This window comes from Alligator mississippiensis, chromosome 7 (assembly GCF_030867095.1).
Source record: "Alligator mississippiensis isolate rAllMis1 chromosome 7, rAllMis1, whole genome shotgun sequence".
Lineage (NCBI taxonomy): Eukaryota > Metazoa > Chordata > Crocodylia > Alligatoridae > Alligator > Alligator mississippiensis.
Genome location: NC_081830.1, coordinates 46,116,620 through 46,135,954, shown reverse-complemented (window position 1 = coordinate 46,135,954; position 19,335 = coordinate 46,116,620). Strand labels below are relative to the sequence as shown.

Genomic DNA, 19,335 nt, shown 5'->3' with positions numbered 1-19,335 from the left:
GCTGGGAGACTAGTGTAATGCTGAGGATTCAAATATAAGGAGAGCAAGGTGCATGGAAGCTGGTGTACTGTCTATTAACAAGCTGTGACCTTCCCAGAAATACTACCACCAAGTTGGGAGATCTACGTGTTCCACCCAAACCTCTGCCTTACAGTTACATCTCCCCTCCTGGTGGCAGAAAAACTGTTATGTAGTCAGAGTATACATTTCTATTACGGGTGGAAAAAAGCAGGAGGGCAAGCTATTCTCAGACCAACAAATTTGCAACATTTTCCTTCCCTTGATAGTCTTTTAGACTTATTTCATAAATAACTTTAGAGAACTAACGTTAACTTTTTATTTATTTATTTATATTTTTTTTTAGGAGAAAACAAGAAAAGCTGACAAAACATCTTATTCCAGATATAAGCAGTCCTATTTCACAAAACTTTTGGTTCACTTCTTTCTAATTCTAGGGTTTTTTAATTAATTTTATACCAAGGGTTGGCAACCCACAGCATGTGTGCCAGAGCATGGCATGAGAGACAGCAGGGTAGGGACCGGTATTGCGCTGCCTCAAGCCCTTCCCCCGCCATCCATGTTGAGGTGCACATGCATTGTGCTAGTGGCAAATTGCACATGTGCTTCAGAACAGACAGCAGGGGAAAGGCCTGAGGCAGGGCAAACCCTGACACTCCCCCACCATCTGCTCTGAGGTGCATGGTGGCACTAAGCTGATGGCACTAGAAACTGGGAGCTTTCCAGTGCAGGGGCTGGGCTTGGACTGGGTTCAGCAGAGCCAGGTGGTTCCACCCCTCCCAGAGTGGCCACTGCTACCACCCGCCCTGCGCAGCTGACCCCAACTTGCTCCCACCTGCTCCAAGCCCAGCCCCAGTCCAGGCCCTGCACCAGGAAAATACTGGTACAGCCCCTGCCAGGAGTGCTGCACCTTTGCAGACTCAACTGCATGGGACAGGTGGTGGTGCTGGGAGAGGTGCAGCCTCCCAGCCAAGCCCAGCCACCTCACCAGAAAAGGCTGACACTATGCATTTTTGTGGGCTCAGCTGGATGGGGCAGGCAGCAGCAGTGGTACTGGGAGGAGTGAAGCCTTCTGGCCCAGCAGAGCCCTTCCCTGACTCAGTCCCACCCCCCACCCCCTTTGCAGGCTCAGGGCAGGTAGGTGGTGGCAGCAGCAGTGGTGCTGGGAGGGGTAGAGCCTCACAGCCCAGCACAGCCCCCCCCCACTGGGAAGAAGGGAGCGCTGTGCGGGTTGGCAGGCAGTAGTGCTGGCAAGGGTAGCTACGGGGGGGGGAGATAAAGTGAATTTTGGGGTGGCTATAGCCCACCCAAGCTCCCCCAGCACCGCCCCTGCTCTGGAGCCCGGTGCAGCTGTTTGCAACCAGCATAGGCTCTGGGCAGCTGAAGGAGGTAGAAGGCAAGTTGCAAATAGCTGCACCGGGCTCCAGAGCCCCAGCATCAGCTCCATGCTGGAGGCAACTGCACACCCATATAGGGTTGCAGGGCACAGGAGGACCTGGGGCAGTGCAACCCCAAGCCCTGCAATGCCATCCACCCAAAGGTGTACACGCAGCTGCTGCCATCAACAAAGATCGAATCCTAAATCCCTGCCTGTGCCTATGTCCCTGCCTGTGCTCTGCTCTCCCTGCCTCTGGTGCCCAATGTCACGTTGGCAGAACCAGGGGCAGGAGAATGCAGGAGGTGCCTATAGATGGGGGAGGGGAAGGGTGTGACACTGCCAGCAGGAGGATGCTGTCAGGAGGACACAATGAGGGGGGAGGGGGCAGTGCCAGGGAGGTGCAGGCACCAGCCCCCACATCTGTGCCCCTCCGTCTCTGCATATGAGGTAAGCACCTGGCTCTGGACAGCAGTTAGCTCAGTAGCCTGTTGGCACTGGTGCCGATTTCTGTGCTTTGCAAACCAAGAGTTTAACGTTACATATTGTTCAGTTTATTTGCTTTGTTAAATTATTTCATATTCAGTTTTTGCTCTCTCTCTCTCAAGCCAGTTCATATGAATCAGTTTATTTTGCTCTGTTGCAGACCAGGTCCACATTTCTTACTACAGTATACTTTCAAAAGAGTGCACATGCTCACGCACACAGCAACAGCTAGGTGCCCAGGGCAGTGGAACACATGGAGGCAATGGCAACTTTATGTTGCCACACACACACACACGTTCTCCTGGCAACAGCACTGCCAAAACTCTTCAGAGCATAGTAATCACAAATCCTACTATGCATAGAAAAATCAAAAACATTTTTTAAGGAACATTAACTGCTCTACTACTGGCAAATATTTGAATTTGAAAAGGTGCTTTTATTTTAATCAAACATTTTTGTGCTAGATGGTCTATTAGTACATTGCTTTTATTTCTTTTCATAGATTAATAGGCTCTTTCCATCCGATTTCATAGTACCATGGTGCAAAATCACAGCAACACCCACTAACATTCAGGGAGTTGTGGCATCTCATGATGAATTTAACTCTACAAAATGCATTTAAAGTAAATCATGCTGAAGTCAGTTTAATCATTAACACAGATTTTTAGTGACAAAATACTTTTTAAACAAATGCAGGAGTATGCTAGACAGTTCACAGTGCAAATAAAAATGGAAATCCTCCCCCAAGAAGACAGCAAACTAATTTAGAATTTGACAGGAGGAAAAATAGCAGAGGCAACACCACTGAGACTATGGCTGTGTACAGACATTTCAAGTGGTTAGGTGGAAGTTAGATCAAGTTAATCAGCTGATCTAAGGTAAATTGGGATGGAGGGGATGAAGGGTCAGTGGGGGGATTGGGGAATCCGCAGAGCAGGCTGGGTCCACAGGAAGAGTTGACGGGATCAGGAGGGCTCACAAGGTCTGGAGGGGGACTTGGGGGCTCTCTTCTCCATCCCTGGGGACCAAGGACTATTTTTAACCCCTCTGACCCCCAGATGAACAACCCCTCCAGTGAGCCAACCTCCTAATCCCTCCCATCCCTCTCCCTACTCTGACTTGCTTGCTTGCTTAGCTCACAACACTGGTGAATGCTAGTAAAAGCAGAACCGAGAGTGGCTTGTGGGATGGGGGTTTGGCAGGCTTGTGTGTGGGGGTTGTCTGTATGGGGATGGGGGTAGGACCAGGGGACTAAAAATAGCCCATTGTTGGGGGGATAGGAAAAGTGCAGCCTCAGGGCTGGGGCAGCATCTGGGCTTTCACAGCCCTGGGACTATGCTGGGAACTGTACAGAAGTTCAGGTCAGTTAGATCTGCCTCTAAATGGCCAAATCTGATCTAAAATGAGTGTACCTTGGAGACAGGGCCAACTTGGATAGGGTTGTCCCCTTTTATACCTATCCAAATGTCCTGAGCTTCTGTATAGTTCACAGTTAGATCCACCTAATTAATGCAAGGTCTGTACCTTGGTCAACTAAGTTAGGTTGGATGGCCATTTTTAACCTGATCTAACTCCCCCCTCCCCCCATAACCTCCCTGAATGTCTGTATGCAGCTATAGTGAAGAGTGGCCCACATGAACAAAGTTCAGAAAAACATCTTAAATGGAAAGAATGAGTAATGACAGAAGTGGGTTTTTATAGGGCGGTATAATTGGAATGGAAGGTAGCAGCTTTGCAAATAAGTTTAGGAAAGGGATCTGGGATTAAGGAACAAAAAAGTCCCACTAAGCTGGTTATGGAGGAAAGGATTAATGAAGCATCAAGTTCAGCACCATTGCCAAAGTGAAATAAATCGAGTGCATAATGCAGTTAGGAGACAATGGACAAGGGAAAATTTGAGCTATAAAATCATGACTGGAAGTTTTTCCTTTAATTGTCAACATTAGTCTGGTTGACTGTAGTTTAGCTCAAAGTCAAAATCACAACTTGATTATAGCAATTTAAATCTGATAAACTTCAGATTTTGGATTCCAGTTTTCAAAAATGAGAAAAAAAACAAAAAAAAAAAACCTTCAAGTATTCCTAAATTCAAGTCATCATGCTTATGTGAGAAGCAGCAATTAACAGAAAGTACACAAAGCTTCCTTCCTTACAGAAGCAGCTTCAGAGATGCAAGGATTGTCTACAGAATTATATTAAAATTTTATACTTGTTAAAGACAGATAAAAGCTCTAAAATTTGCCTGAGGTTTCCCAGTAGGGTTCTTCAGAGATCAGGAGCAGGGTAGTAGGGTGCTTCAAACGTTATTTATTCTACTTAGTTTTATTTAAAACTGGAAGGGAACAAATTCTGACATAATGCAAATAAGAGTTATACAAGTTGAAAAAGGATTATGTATGAAAGTTACTTTATTTTGTCTTGTTTTAGCTTGTTCATGTCATTTGTTATATGCTACACAAGAGATCTGAGGCACAGTAAGGCTGTATTGTGACAACTGTTCTATTCTGCATGTATTGGTATTATATTGCTGGTTAAACAGTGCAGAGGCTCCAACTGCATTCCCAGGAGCACCAAATGGATGTTCTTTCTTTTCTTTCACTTTCTTTCTGCCCTAGTACATAAGTTGCTACTACATGGAAACATCAAGGTTTTTTTCTGACACTTAAGACTGAGGAAACATTTCCATGATAAGGAGCCATGCAATGATCAATCTGCCACAGTCTGGTCCCATACACAGGGCAAGAAGAACAGGTGCTAGACTCCAGCAGCTATACTCCAGCAGAGTATATAAACTGCTTTCACCTCCATCCCCATTTTGAGACTGTCAAAAAAACACAACACTTATATTACAACTTTAGTCCTGCAGAGTGGAGAACCATGCTCAGCCTTCAAATGCTGAGAGGGCATGTCTACATGTGTATTTAGGCATGCCTAAATTTAATGCACATAATATTAATGTGCATTAAAATTATTTAGGCTTGTGTCTACACATGCACGCATTAAAGCATGTTAGTGCCAGTCCATACACTGCTTCTATATGTGCATTAGTGTGTTTTAGCTATTTGCACTTAAATTTGATATCTACTTTTGCAGGTATCAAATTTAGGCACAAAGAGTCTAAAATCATCATTTTTAAGGTGCATTAAGGGCACACACATGGAAATGTGCGCCCTTAATGCACCTTGATTTAAGGTGCTTTAGCCCAATTTAGCATGTGTAGACATGCCCAGGTATTATCAAACAATAGGCTGATGGGGGAGGGGGAGGGTGCAACTGTTGTCATGGCCAAAGCAGAATATACAAGAAACTGAGAGGTAGTCTTCCAACACAAACTCCTAACAGAGGACCCCAAGGCACAATACAGGGAGGAACTAGATAAACTCTTAAAGAAGCTACCTCTGGAAACAGGAGAGGATGACTGCTACCACCTCCCAGGTGCCCAGGCCACGCAACTTTTACTTATTTACTCAAGATCCACAGCCTTGGCAACCCAGGATGCCCTAACATTAGGGGTGCACCAACAGAGATTTTTTTCGGTCGGTACAATAGACAATGTTTAAGGAGGCATATCAACCAATACCGATCTGATTTCATATACATAGCCTGGCAGCTTGAAGAGTAGTGTCCAGCTGATAAGTCACCTGTGGTGGAAGGAGAGGGGGAAGGGGCATGGGGGGGGTGCAGATTGAGGCCCCCGCAAATGAGGGAGGGAGGAGTGGGGCTGGGGCAGGCACTGCTTACCCGAGGTGGGGTGGGGCACAGGAAGTAACCACGGCTCATCTGGGGGACATGGGGGGGGGGTGACTCCTGCCACTGCACACACCCCAGTAGGGCATAGCGGGTGAGTGCCCCCAGATCTGCATGGGATGTGTTGGGCTGGGTTGCTGCTGTAGGCTAGGGCTGGAGGCAGGACTGGGCTCTTACCAGCAGGGGCTAGGCCAGGCCGCAATCAGGGTGGGCAGCAACAATTCTGGAAAAGGGCTTATAGGTGGGACTACAGTCCACACCAAAATTCACCATAGCACCCCCCAACCTCCCCTCTCAGTGCCACCGCTGCCCACCCTGAGTGCAGCCTGGCCCAGCCCACCCCCCCCAACCGGGAAGAGCCCAGTGCAGCCCCAACCCATAACAGTAGCCCACCCCATGCAGATCTGGGGGCACATGCCCCGTGCCCTCCCAAGGTGTACACAGCAGGAGCCACCTCCCCTCCTCCCCACACCTCCTGGACACGTTGTGGCTCCATCCCATGCCATGCCACAGCTAGGCAGTGCCTGCCCCAGCCCCACTCCCCCCCTCACTGCTGGGGCCTCAATCTGTGCCCCCACGCCCCTTCCCTCCCCTTCCACTACAACAGACTTACCAGCTGGACCCAGCTCTCCAAGCTGCCAGATGTGCTCCTTGCTGTCTACATCCTGCGCTGCAGCTGAGCGCATGCGTGGGGCATATAATTGGCCACATCGGGCAAAAAAAAAAAAAACACGTCAATTTACGATACAGTCAATTGTCTTTATATCAGTGCCATGTGGAATTGGCCCTTTTATTATGGGAGTTTCTGCCTACATTGACTCCATCCTATTGCCATATGCCAGTGAAGCTGCCAGCTATTTGAAAGACAGCATAGATTTCTTAAAGAAACTGGGCTCCACGGACAAGCTTCTAGCAGTCATCATATTAGCTACTGTGGATGTCACATCCTTGTACACCATGAGGTCAGATGACAAGGCATAAAGAACATTAATCCTGAGAAGAACACTGTTTCTATCAAACTATCCCACTCTATCCTCCCAAAAAGCTATTTCAGATTTGGGGGCTCCCTATACATACAGAAGAATGGGCACATATATGGCCCCCCAATATATTTATGACAGACCTTGCAGTTTCTTTTCCCCACAGCTGCCCTCTCATCCCCCTCATATACATAAGGTACATATATCCAATCATTATATGGATACACGGGAAAGAATGTTTAGAGAAATGTCATCGGGACTTTAACAACTTTCACCCCACTCCCTCTCCTCCACCCTGGCCAAACTACCTCTGGAATAGTCCATGCAGCAAATTCATTTCCTAGGCACATTGGTTTTTATTCATTCTTGCATGTAGGGATTGTCCTGTCTGTCCAATCTGACATCAGTTCCAGAAAGACACACAAGCCTGTGGCAGAACACTTCAACCCTCAGGGACATTAGATCACCGATCCCAAGGTAGCCGTTTTCAAATCAGCAAAACTTTAAAAAACAAATTGCACAAGAAATTGCAGAACAAAAATCATCCTTTAAGTATGGTCTAAACAGGGAGTACAGATTCTTATCCTATTACCTAGATTAGCTTTTGTGACCCTTCGTCTCTATGCATTTATTCCTTGTTTGCCTCTCCCAACACTGTCCACCTCATTCCTCTTTCTCCCTCCCTCCCTTCCTGCCATTTGTATTCAAATTACTCGCTCCATTTTATACACTGCTCTGTGCATGTCCTTTCATAGTATCTGATGAAGTGACCTCAGGGTCATGAAAACGTATGCTATATCATCTCTATGATTTAGTTAATTTATAATGTTCAAATCTTCCCTGCCTTCTGCCAAACTTCAGACTAACATGACTAATGACCTCTAACTACTTTAAGTCATCCGGAATTAGTACTCCAACTTGATTATAAATTGCTTTCTAATAATTTAGTAGGTTTCTTAAAATGTTTAAGAATGTCTTCTTAAAAACAAGTCATAAATTTTATTCTGTCAACCAAATGATTGGTAATCAACTATATTTCTACTGGAATCCTAATTGAAGCAGATATGGATTATTGGTTAAATCCCATCTACTTAATTTATAATTCAGGAAAGATTTCTTCTCCTCTCTGAAAACCAGTAAGGGCAAAAAGATGGATGGGTCATCCCTTTGCTCACTCCAGCCCTGCAGTGATCTTTTTTTGCAATTTAAGTTGAAAAATGTTACAGAAGTAGGGATCTAGGATCTGCTCCCTAAGGCACCCCATGCCCCTCTTAGCCTGCCTTCAGAGAATGTTCACCTCTGTGCTGCTATTTCTCATTGTCTCCTTTGTTTATGCAGATTAAAATTCCCTTGAGACACAAACTATCTTTTAATATCACATGACCATGCCTCAATGACCATCCCTCCCCCCCTACCATCAGAATGACTAATAGAAGCAAGAGTCTACTCATTGCACTTTATACAAATATTAGAGCCAATACACCTAAGACTGAAAAGTAAATGGAGCAGTACGTAATGAATTAGGTACTTACTAGTTACAATGCAACTCTGCCAGAAACCTTGATTAGGCATGTTTGGCAGCACATTGCACTGACCAAACCACAGCCTTTCCCAAAAGCAGTTAGTAAAGGAGATATTTCAGTTATATATTTCTTTAAAAAAAATCAGGATGCAGAAAGCCACAGAAAGCCTGGCAAAGGGAGCTAAAGAGGAAGAAGAGGAAGCAGCAGCAGCAGCAGCAATTTTTAAGGCTGTTTGAGGCATCTTTCCTTGGCTTGTAATGTATTAAATAGGAGACAACACAGAAGGATGTTTGATTCTGCATAATAACATTTATGAAGTGTACAAATTTAATAGCATCATCATTTAAAAGTTATGTTCTAGTAAAAGAGAGAAACCTTCATTCTAAGATCACACCATGCATTTAATATATACAAAATTTTTAGGTATTGCATTATTAGGTGAGAAACTGATTCTCTGCGATAGCAACAACAAATCACTGAAGAGAGACAAGTCTCCTAAAGTCTACCATGTTCAGGGAAGAAAGCAAGTGCTCGAGAGATTACTTTCACTGAACTAAAACTGGGTTTCCTACTCACATTTCTTACCTTCCTATGAAACCCTCCCCTCCCCTATCAACTAGTATAATTTGTAAACCTTGCTATATCATGGTGGTCTATCAGGCCCCTTCTACAGGAGAAGCTAAAGATGCAATGGGATCTAATTCATGATCGCGCCTCCTGCCATGTCCCACATGCTTAGCAAGGGGCACAACTATAAGGGTGTGGAGTGTGCATTAGATCCCACTTTCTACAGCATCCTACATAAAAAGAAGAAATGGAACAAATTACTCCAAGAACAAGCTCCCCAGCCACAAAAGAACCATCAGAGGAACAACACCTTACAACATTCCAACCTCAGACTCGATGAAACTGAAAGCAGCAACCAACACACAAATATTATCATGCTCTCCACACACGCTTACCAAAACTGAAAAATCTGTCCTTTCTAAAGGCCTAAATTTCTTTCTAGAAAAATACCTTAATAAAATACTTCAATGTGGAAAACTAGAAGAATTCTTCCGACACCTGCACCTCAAAGAATATTTCCACGACCAAACTGAACCCACTCCCAACAACAGCTCATCCTCTGACAACCTTCAGGAAAAGATCAACGCCAAAAAGGCCAAAAAAATCAGATTGGACACCTCACAGTGGACGAAACCCTAACCTTGACCGCTACATTGACTGCTTCAGGGAAAGAATGAACAATGAAATAATCAGCAACACAAGCCTCCACAACAACTTCTCTCTACCAGAGAAAAAGGCCATAGAATCTCTAAGATCCAACCACCAAATAGTAATAAAACCAGCAGATAAAAGGAGGAGCCATAGTCATCCTAAACCGTGAGGATTACATAAAGGAAGCCAACAGACAGCTCTGACACCACCTACTACAAAGAACTACAAGAAGATCCTACTCCCCTTTTCACCAAAAAACTCAACAATACCATCAAATCATTTCCATCAAGACTACAAGAAAAACTACAAACCTTGATCCCCCCGCTACCTAACCCCGGGGACTTTTTACATGCTCCCTAAAATCCACAAACAAGGGAACCCTGGCAGACCTATCATATCCAACCATGGGACCCTAACTGAGGAAATATCGGGTTTCGTTGAATCAATCTTAAAACCACTTGTCACCCACACAGCAAGTTTTGTACAAGACACTACAGACTTTCTACGGAAACGTAAAAACATAGACCACCTTCCCAGCAACACACTCCTAGCCACCATGGATGTTACCAGCCTATATACCAACATCCCACACCAGGATGGCATCCAAGCCTGCCTTACATATCTACGAGAACAAGATTACAACTCAGAATACAGACCCAAAGATATTACTGACATTATACACTTCACCTTCACACACAACAATTTCACTTTTAATAATCAACACTTCCTCCAGATGATGAGAACAGCTATGGGCACTAAAATAGCCCCACAGTATGCCAACCTTTTTATGAGCCACCTGGAAGAAGACTTCCTCAAGAACTGCACCATCAAACCCTTGCTATACTTAAGATACATCGATGACATCTTCATCATTTGGACTGAAAACCTGCAATCTCTGATTGAGTTCCATCAGAAATTCAACAGTCACCATCCCTCCATCCGACTTTCTCTAGAATACTCCAGCACCAACATCTCCTTTTTAGACACGATGATCAGTATCCAGAATAAAATACAGACCACAGTATACAAGAAACCCACAGACCAACAAACGTATCTGCACAGAACCAGCAATCACCCTAAACACAACAAAAAAGCTGTGATATACAGCCAAGCCTTCAGATACCACCGCATCTGTACTGAGGAGAACACCCGGGATTCCCACCTCGCCAATCTTAAAAAGGCTTTCACCCAACAAGGACACTCCTCCAGAAAGATAGATCGCACGTTTGAAAGAGTCAACCAGATACCACGTGAAGAACTGCTGCAGTACAGAACCGACCCCCCACCCCCGCCACAAATCACACACCGCTGGTTATGATGTATCACCCCTCCCTTGAACCTGTACGAAAAATCCTCAAACAACTGCAACCCATACTAGAAAGAGACCCTATTCTTAAAAAGATCTTCCCAGAACCACCCATCCTAGCCTTCAAACAAGCACCAAACCTCGCCGACCTCATCACCAGAAGCAAACTTCCTCAAGTCCAGCACACCAAAAGGATCCAGACCATGCCAGGACAAGAAATGCAAAACCTGCCAACACATCTCCACCACCCCCACTATTATTACACCCCACACCAGAGCCATCAGCATCCCAGGATCTTACCCCTACACCTCCAGAAATGTAATATACCTCATCCAATGCACCAAATGCCCTGATGGAAGATATGTAGGAAAGACCAAACAAGAACTGCACACCAGAATGAATGCACACCGGAAATCTATCAAAGACAGAAACACCCAATTATCTGTGGGGGCACATTTCTCACAGGAGGGCCACTCTCTCTCCAATCTCTCAGTCCTGATCCTCAAGGGAAATTTACACAACACTTCCCAGAGACAAGCCTATGAGCTCCATTTCATCAACCTGCTGGATACTAGAGATCATGGACTAAACATAGACATTGGATTTTTGATACATTACAATCTGCCTGGCAACTGACTCCCCAGCCCAGCCCCTGGCTTCTTTACTTTTCATTCCATCCAGGAAGAGCACACACCAACTGCTAAAACTTCCTTAGCCTGACAAAGGGGTTTTGAACCTGAAAGCTTGCTTAATAACTATTCTCCAACTATTTGGGTTGGTCTAATAAAAGATATCAAATTCACCCAAGGAACCTTGTCTGCCATTAGATCCCATCACACCTTATCACCAGTGCAGGGGGAGCCCCAATCACAGACTCTTCCTTCACTGGCAAGCTCCCATGGCTAGGAGCCCCAGACACCCCAGTTGCTGGGCTCCTAGCCATGGGACAGCTCCATGCTTCTCACATGGAGCAGCTGCAGCAGAAGCCACCATCCCTTTACGTGTGTAGGACAAAAAACTAAACCTGTCAGTTCAAAAGGATGGTCTTTTTCAAGTGCCAAGGCTGAAAATTGACAGCCCAACCATCTTCTCACCGCTACCACCCCCCACAAGAGCTTCTCAAGCCTATTGTTGTTCAAAGTGCCTGCAGCTTCTCAAGTGTGAGGCTAACACCCTTGAAAGAATTGAAGGCAACTCCCTCCTTAATGAATGGAGAGGGTTCAAAATCCTCACTGGATTCCCACTCTTTTCTTGACATCAGTAATAATGAACATCTACTTCCTTAAAGTCTAATACAGAAGTCACTGATCTAACAAGTTTATTGTGATCCTGGATATAAGTCACGGTTATTTTAAACAATTAAACCCAAAGGACAGTCTTCCAGTAAACACACACACGCATTTGCATGCACACACAATTATGGCACTTCAGGGAATGGTTAGTAACTGATGACTCCCAAATGGGACTACATATTGACATGTCAGGGAGTACTGCCTGTCAGGCTACTGCTTTTATGTTAGCAACTCTGTGTTTCACAGTTAAAAGATGACAGTTCTAGCAAATGCAAGAGTATATTTCAACAGCCTCTAATTTCACGTTGCAAGACAACCACACACACACACCGTTTTTAATGGAGCAGCCTATAAAGATAATCTCGTCTCACTACATAGATCTACCCCTTTCCATGTGCTGGGGTGAGTTAGTGCCTTGAGGACAAGAGATGTCCCAGTTGCCATGGAGATGAGGCCAGGAATCCACGTGAAGGGCAGGCCAAAGCAGTGCGTTATAGACCAGTATCCAACAGAGAATCTGCTGAAGAAATTAATGTGGTAAATCCTCTTTGTTGTTATAGCTCCAAGATACTCAAGTTACACCTCCAACAGAGCCACTCCTTCAGAGAGAGTTTGGACAGGTGACCTGGAGCCAGAAGGCTTTTTCCAATTACTTTAGATGCAAGGCAAGGACAGGGCATTAAAATACATTTTTCATAACTCAAACAGTGTTCATATCATACCAACACAATCTGAAGAAAATCTGAGTCTTTTTTCCCCTCCTGGGTTTCTCCTTCCCTCCAGAGAGGATAATCTGATTTTTTATACAAAAACAGTACACGCCTTTATCCAGAAACAGAAAAATCAGTAGTGTTTTTTCTGCCATCAGAGAAAAGCACTGTATTGGATGCTGTATGTTTTCTGCCATATTTTAAAGTTAATACAAGAAATGAGAATATATGCTTTGTACTGAGAAAGCTGTACTGCAATACATGCTTGGAAGTGGGGGGAAAGGGGTAAAAACATACCCCACTGGTCAGCAGCTAAGCAGTGTCAGCATTAATTGTCATCCTAAATAGGAAATGCATCTAGTCATAGCCTTCATACATCTGTAAAAAAAGACAGACTGCCATAATAATTCTTTTCATGTAAGCACATGCAGTGGCTCACCAACAGCAATTACCCAATTATTGAATCAGAGATTAAGTGGGGTACTGTAGGATAATCACCTTCCTGGCGTTTCAGACTACACAAAACATAGTTGAGTGCTTTCAGTTCCCTGAGGAACCTGCCCATATTTATGATATCCACTAGAGGTGCCTAGTTATGCTACACTTTTCCTTCGTTTTTCAGCAAAATACATTTATTCTGATCAATGACAGTGTCAATCATATGAGCAAGAATAAACTGACAGTTGCAAAAAACTGAGTCCTTGAAGAATTACCAGACAATAAAAATTGTCTTTCAGAGTATGTCTACATAATTTAATACATTGCCACTGAGGGAAATTTAAAGCAATCAGTTTAGCCAGGTTAGCCCGTGCAAACCATGACACACTCATATACCCAGCTTTCAAAACCTCTGTTCTCTCTACTTAGAGCCATATTGTGCTATGTAGCCATACCATTTTGATTCATGGGTTCTAGAGCCCAAAACTGAGGGTATTTCATGAAATAAAGGCTGTGAATATCCTATAGACAGATACTCATTCTGTGACAACAGCAGCTTAATAAGCATGCAGTAAAAAAAAAGTACAAAAAACCCCAACAATCTCCTCCAACTACCACCACTCTCAGTACCTTCCCTTTTGTTCTGTCTTCTGATTTTCCAGCCTTCCCTCATCTCCCCAATACTCCTTAGCCACAGTAATAGTAAGTCATATTGCAACACAATTGTGAGAAAAATAAAATGATAAAATGCTAATCAGGAGGTCCTAACCAGGGGGAACCAAGGCAAGTCCTTCATGAAGTCTTACTAAAGTTGTCATTAGTTTTAATCTGTACTGACTGGGCAGTTGTGTGTTATCTAACTTGACTTCACAGTGGTGCTTGAACACCCACACTACAACTTTGGAATAAATGACAATAGGCTCTGAACAAATGAGAAACGGGGCAGATCTCTAGGCCACAAATACAAAGCAATTGGAGGACAGTTTCTGATTAAGGGAGTACCCTATGGAATGAGTAGAGAGACCAGGCAAATTACAGCAATCCAGGTCACTGAACTTTCTTTGTTGTTCAAAGTTAGAACAGAACCACAGTCCAACCATAGTTTCAAAATGTATGTTAAGGTTTGTTTGAAATGGCTGGTGAATCAGTAGTCACAGGTTTTACTTTGGTGCTCAGTCAGTCAGTCAAAAATTAGTTCACTCTAGTCTTAATTATCTGATTAAGCAGGTATGGTTCAGCAACTTTTTTTGGAGCTCCGATTACCTTATAACACATTTCTGGTACCTTCTACTTAAAATAAGGCTTAGTAACTTCTTCATTTATTTAGCCAACACTTTTTATTTTTTCACTCAAACATCTCCAATATCCGTTAGCTCATTCTTAGATAGAGATTAACAAAGCAAGCCAGTTAAATGAGTTGTTGATAGCTGATTAGAGATACTATGACATTAAGGTCTCTACTAAAAAAGAAAAAGAGCAGATGAGCCTAATAGCAAAACTGCAAAATTTTAGGAAGTCTAATTCAGGCTGTGATTCTTTAAAAAATACAAAAAGAAAAAAATCTGAAAATAAAGGACCATAGCTAACAAGCCTTAGAAGGCGTTTCCCATATGTTGGGCATGTCTACATGAGGTACTACTATGCAGTGGTTACTGCACATTTATGTAGTACTTGTATAATCAAGTACTAAATAAATGAGCAGTAACTGGAGTTACTGTACCGTAGCAGCAGTGAACGCCTTTTAAGTGATGCTACTGTGCAGTAGCCTAATAATACTGTGCAGTAGCGTATTAGCACTGTTGGTGCTATGACATGTTACTGTGCAGTATTATTTAGCTACTGCGCAGTCAGTATCTAGTTTAGATGTGCTCACTATGTCCGTATTTGATATGAATTATAAATAGCATTGCTCCTATTGAAGTGTCAGACAGTATTTAAATTATTTTTACATCTACACCTTATTTACGGTTTGCATTTAAACAAACTAACATGAATTGAATGGGAAGCTACTACTTTAACCAACAGTGTTGTCTGTAGAAACAAAGTGGAAAAGAAGAGATGGAATTTGAGACCTGCGTTGCTAGAAACTCTGATGCAAAGAGAATAGGTGATATGAAACAGGAATGCGTTACCTATAGAGTAGTTTAAAATCAATGAGGTGACAGGGTATTTGCTGTCTGTCTCCTTGTTGAAGACATCAGCAAATCCCGATAGTTATCAGGAAATACAGCCAAGTTCTCTGACCCTACAGACTCCTTCATGGGAGGCCCCCCATGCTATAGTTGGGACCTGGGATATTCTATTAGTTTATCCACATAAGTAATGGAGTACTGACTGCAACTTGACAGTGATAGGGCAAAAACAAAAATCCACCAGTTGAAAGGGTGGGGGTTATAACGTACTTCCCTGTTCACTGTTGTAGGCAAGATGAACCAAAGAATGCCCAAAGATCACCAGGGAGCAAAACACCTGAAGTAAAGCAAACTGAAATATCTCTTTATTTTGTGTAGTTGCCTCCGTATAATAGGTTCAGATAATAAGAAAGAGTCGTCAACAGATTCCAGTAACTCATTAGAGAACATACAGAGCCCTGACAAAGTCCAAATACAGGAAATTCCTGGATGCCCTTGAATCTATTAGGTCCATTGAACTAGATCATCCCGGCCACAAACCTGCCTGTGGGGGCACCCCCAGGGCCTTGAGTTCCTCCCCACTGTGCTGCCACTTACCTTAAGGAACAGACTGAGGTTGCCTCAAGACAGCTCTCTATCCCAGAACCTCAATTCCTCTGCCTATACATAGGACTTGGCAGCTGCAGTGAAAGATCTCTACCAGACCCAAGTGGTTATGTAAGAAATTATAGGTCCTGTTCCCCCCCATGAAGAGAGTCAGCTTGGAACATCATTTGCCCATAAAGCACTGTTTCCATAGGCGATCAGAAAGGAGAAAAAGAGCAAAAGGATTTATTACATAGGATGAAAGAATTATTAAAACAAAACAGACAAGTCCCAAAACATAACCTGGTTTATGACAATCCCTACTTGAGAGGAAGAAATACAGCAATACCTGAAGATAGTAGGTTCATTGGATGGATACCACCAAGCCTCTAAAAGATGCATTAGGGGAGATCATGGTTGAATAGTCTTCTTGCACAAATCCAGGCCCATTACACCTAAATTTGCAAAGTTCCCCAAACTTCCAGGAGCTTTGAATTGTCCCAGCTCCTCAGCTAGACACACAAACCCAGGCCCAATGCCATCTCTACTCTTGCAGTTGCAGGTGGGCCCATGCAGCTTCCACCTTTTTAGGATCTATTAACATGTAGTCCTTCAGGGTTCGTTAGCCAGAAACCAGAAGATCATGGGACCATCAGAACGATGCGTCTTGTTCCTAGCAACATTTTGTCGTATGGTGGTTAATTAAAATATACTCCTGTCTATAAGTTTTTTATCCAGGCCCTGACAAAAGGGTGGAGACATGGCTTCCTTCAATTAGATGTCCATAATCAAACTTCTCACCAGCCTTGTCTGATGATACTTGAGAGGCGAGTATCATGATGAGAGAAGATTCCTAGAACTGCCAAAAGCCGCTCTAATTCAAGCACCCAGAACATCTCATGTATCAGCATCCCCACACTTTAAAATGGCAGTGGGGGCACTTTATCTAAAGCTTGAATGAACTTTAGTTAAAGTGACCCCACCACCATTTTTAAGCATGGGGACATTGATGCACAAGACACTAGAGTCTGCTGGATAACGGTAATTACTGTACTCCAGCAGACTTGATTAACTGAGTCTACTCCAACATGCTGTAATTACAGTGTTAGAGCAGCCTTGCTGCTCATGTATAGATACCCTTATTGACTTCATCTGAATTGTCAGCCAAATATGAAGTAGCATTTTAATGTTAAATACACCACAAGTACTACCAGACTTTGCATTCAAAGTTATAGACTTATTTCTATAACCAACAAATCTTAACTGCTAAAAAGCCAGCTTTTAAAAACACAGCATACATTGTACTCTTAAATGTTATTTTATTAATTCTGTCAATACCAGGACCAATGGGAAACATGTGAAGAGGTCACCTTAATTTTAAGGGAAGTCAAGTTCATAAATCACAACTTATATCTCAGGCTGATACTGGAAATGCAAGATGAATCTTGCAACCCCCATCACTTGTTTATTATGTGATAAATGCAAGTGGTAATATATTGCAACAAGAAAACTCAAAGAGTGATGGATGAAAGTAACTCCATTAAAAGGCCATGCTGCTTCTGAAAGCTTTTTATTTTGTTTGTTTTAAAGATTAATTTTACCTTCAGCTTCAGAATCGCGTCAAAAAGCTTACTTACTCTGTTCACCTGCAGTATAATGCAGTTGACCTATTACTACTGCACTGATAACATTCAAATAAGTACACTAAGATACAGATGGAACTGAGGAATCTTTTGAAACTGAAGGTAAAGTGAATTAAAAACCACACAAGACAAACCTACACAATGTTCAGCAGCAGTTTGACCATTAATCCTTGGCGGCCTCCATGGTTTTGCTGCTCTACAGTTGTCAGATTTTTATCAAGGACAGGGAAATTCATATTGCATCCCACAGGAAGGTGCTAGTCGGTATCTTTTAATATTGGATTTATGACCACTATAGGGAAGTCCTCAAGTTTTCATAAAGTTTCAGTAACAATAGTGTTTACATGCACAAATATGAAACTCAGATTTAATGAAGAAATCAAATATACAGACACATACTGTCCACTTTCCAAGAAGTCATTATTTTTGTTCCTTTCCCCACTTTCAAAAGAAAGAATGTAACCCTCACCCAGGGGAATTCAGGCTGAGTCAGGAACCTTTATTTCTATGTTGGAAGTCCTTAGCACACTTTAGTTTTACACAGCCAATTACAAATGTGAGGAATGGACTGCAACATGAATATATCCCTGGTTTTCATCTGGGATTGAGAAGAGCAACAATAACTGAGCTGTACCCAACTAACAGAATTCTGATTCACCAGGATCATAAGGGGAAAAAAAGTTAGCCACTACATGAATCTAGTAGGAAACCTGAAAATTGGCCTTTTCCTGTGAAAAGTGTTCTTTACTGCAGAGATATGTTGATCCTGGAATAAGTGACAAAGGATAAATTTGGACTCCTCAAAAGAAAAAAAGAATAAAGAATTACTGATAGATGAACTTCTGTGGAAAATTCAGCAAAGCAACAAGCAGTGCAGCTCAAAGCCCATAAAAAATGCCCCTCTTTTGCTCATACACAAAATGCTGAAGACAAAAGACTCAAAACACATCATGTCTTGTTCCCCAAAAGGCACATTATTGGGTAAAGGGCTGAAGGCAAAAACAGAGGGGATTAGGTTAAATCTAAACGGGTATAAATGTACTTGTCCCTCCAGTCATTGCATGAATATGGAATAAAGAGGAGAGCTTTTGAGGATCCTTTGACCACATCCCCTTTGGCAACACGTTTGATGTTTCCAAATCAACAGCCATGGCAGCACCTGTGGTCCCTCTGGGGATGCCATAAAAGCTAAGAACATTTGTTTTATAGCTAGCAAAAAAGTATACAGAGCCTAAAGCAATGTAGGTTTCTCAAATAAGGAACCTAACTCAAAATTCTTCAGGGCCAAAATTGGCAAAGAGGAGAAACTGATGTTGGTAATTACATCTGAGTGAAAGGCCTAAGGATAATTTCTAGCTAATTACAACTTCACTGTTTGCCAATTATAAATTTGTTCAATTTCAAAATATCCATATACTAGACATTTATAGTCCTCTTCCATAAGTGCCATGTACTTTACCACCAACACCACAGCAATAGCAATGTACAGTTGACAGCAGTATTAATCAAAATGCAGAGAAAATAATAGCTGTTGTCAGATGGAAGAGAAGTGGTTGCAATACCTCTTGTAGCCTAACTCAATTTGTCAGTGTTGACAAACCCTCACCTGAGAGTAAGCCTGAACCAACCTGGTAAGATACAACCTAAGAATGAACTTTCACTAATCACTTCTTTGCTTTTTAAATGCTTTGTTTTTTAATGAGGTAAGTAATCACTAGATATATCCATACCATTCAGGGGTAATCCTAAGATTGCTTCCAAGAAACAAGCCTATCCTACTTGTTCCCCCTCCACATATGTGATTTGAAGGTGGGGAGAGTGTGGTGGGTTAAGGCAGGGAGGTAACATGCTTGTAGGCAGAGTAATGCCAAAACCATTCACT

At 42.9% G+C, this 19,335-nt stretch overlaps 1 protein-coding gene across 3 annotated transcripts in view; it reads right to left on the bottom strand.

Annotated features, from left to right (window-relative positions):
• Positions 1-19,335, bottom strand: part of CLSTN2 (calsyntenin 2) — an 846,150-nt gene that overhangs the window by 676,971 nt on the left and 149,844 nt on the right. The gene's annotated exons all lie outside the window — the stretch shown is intronic.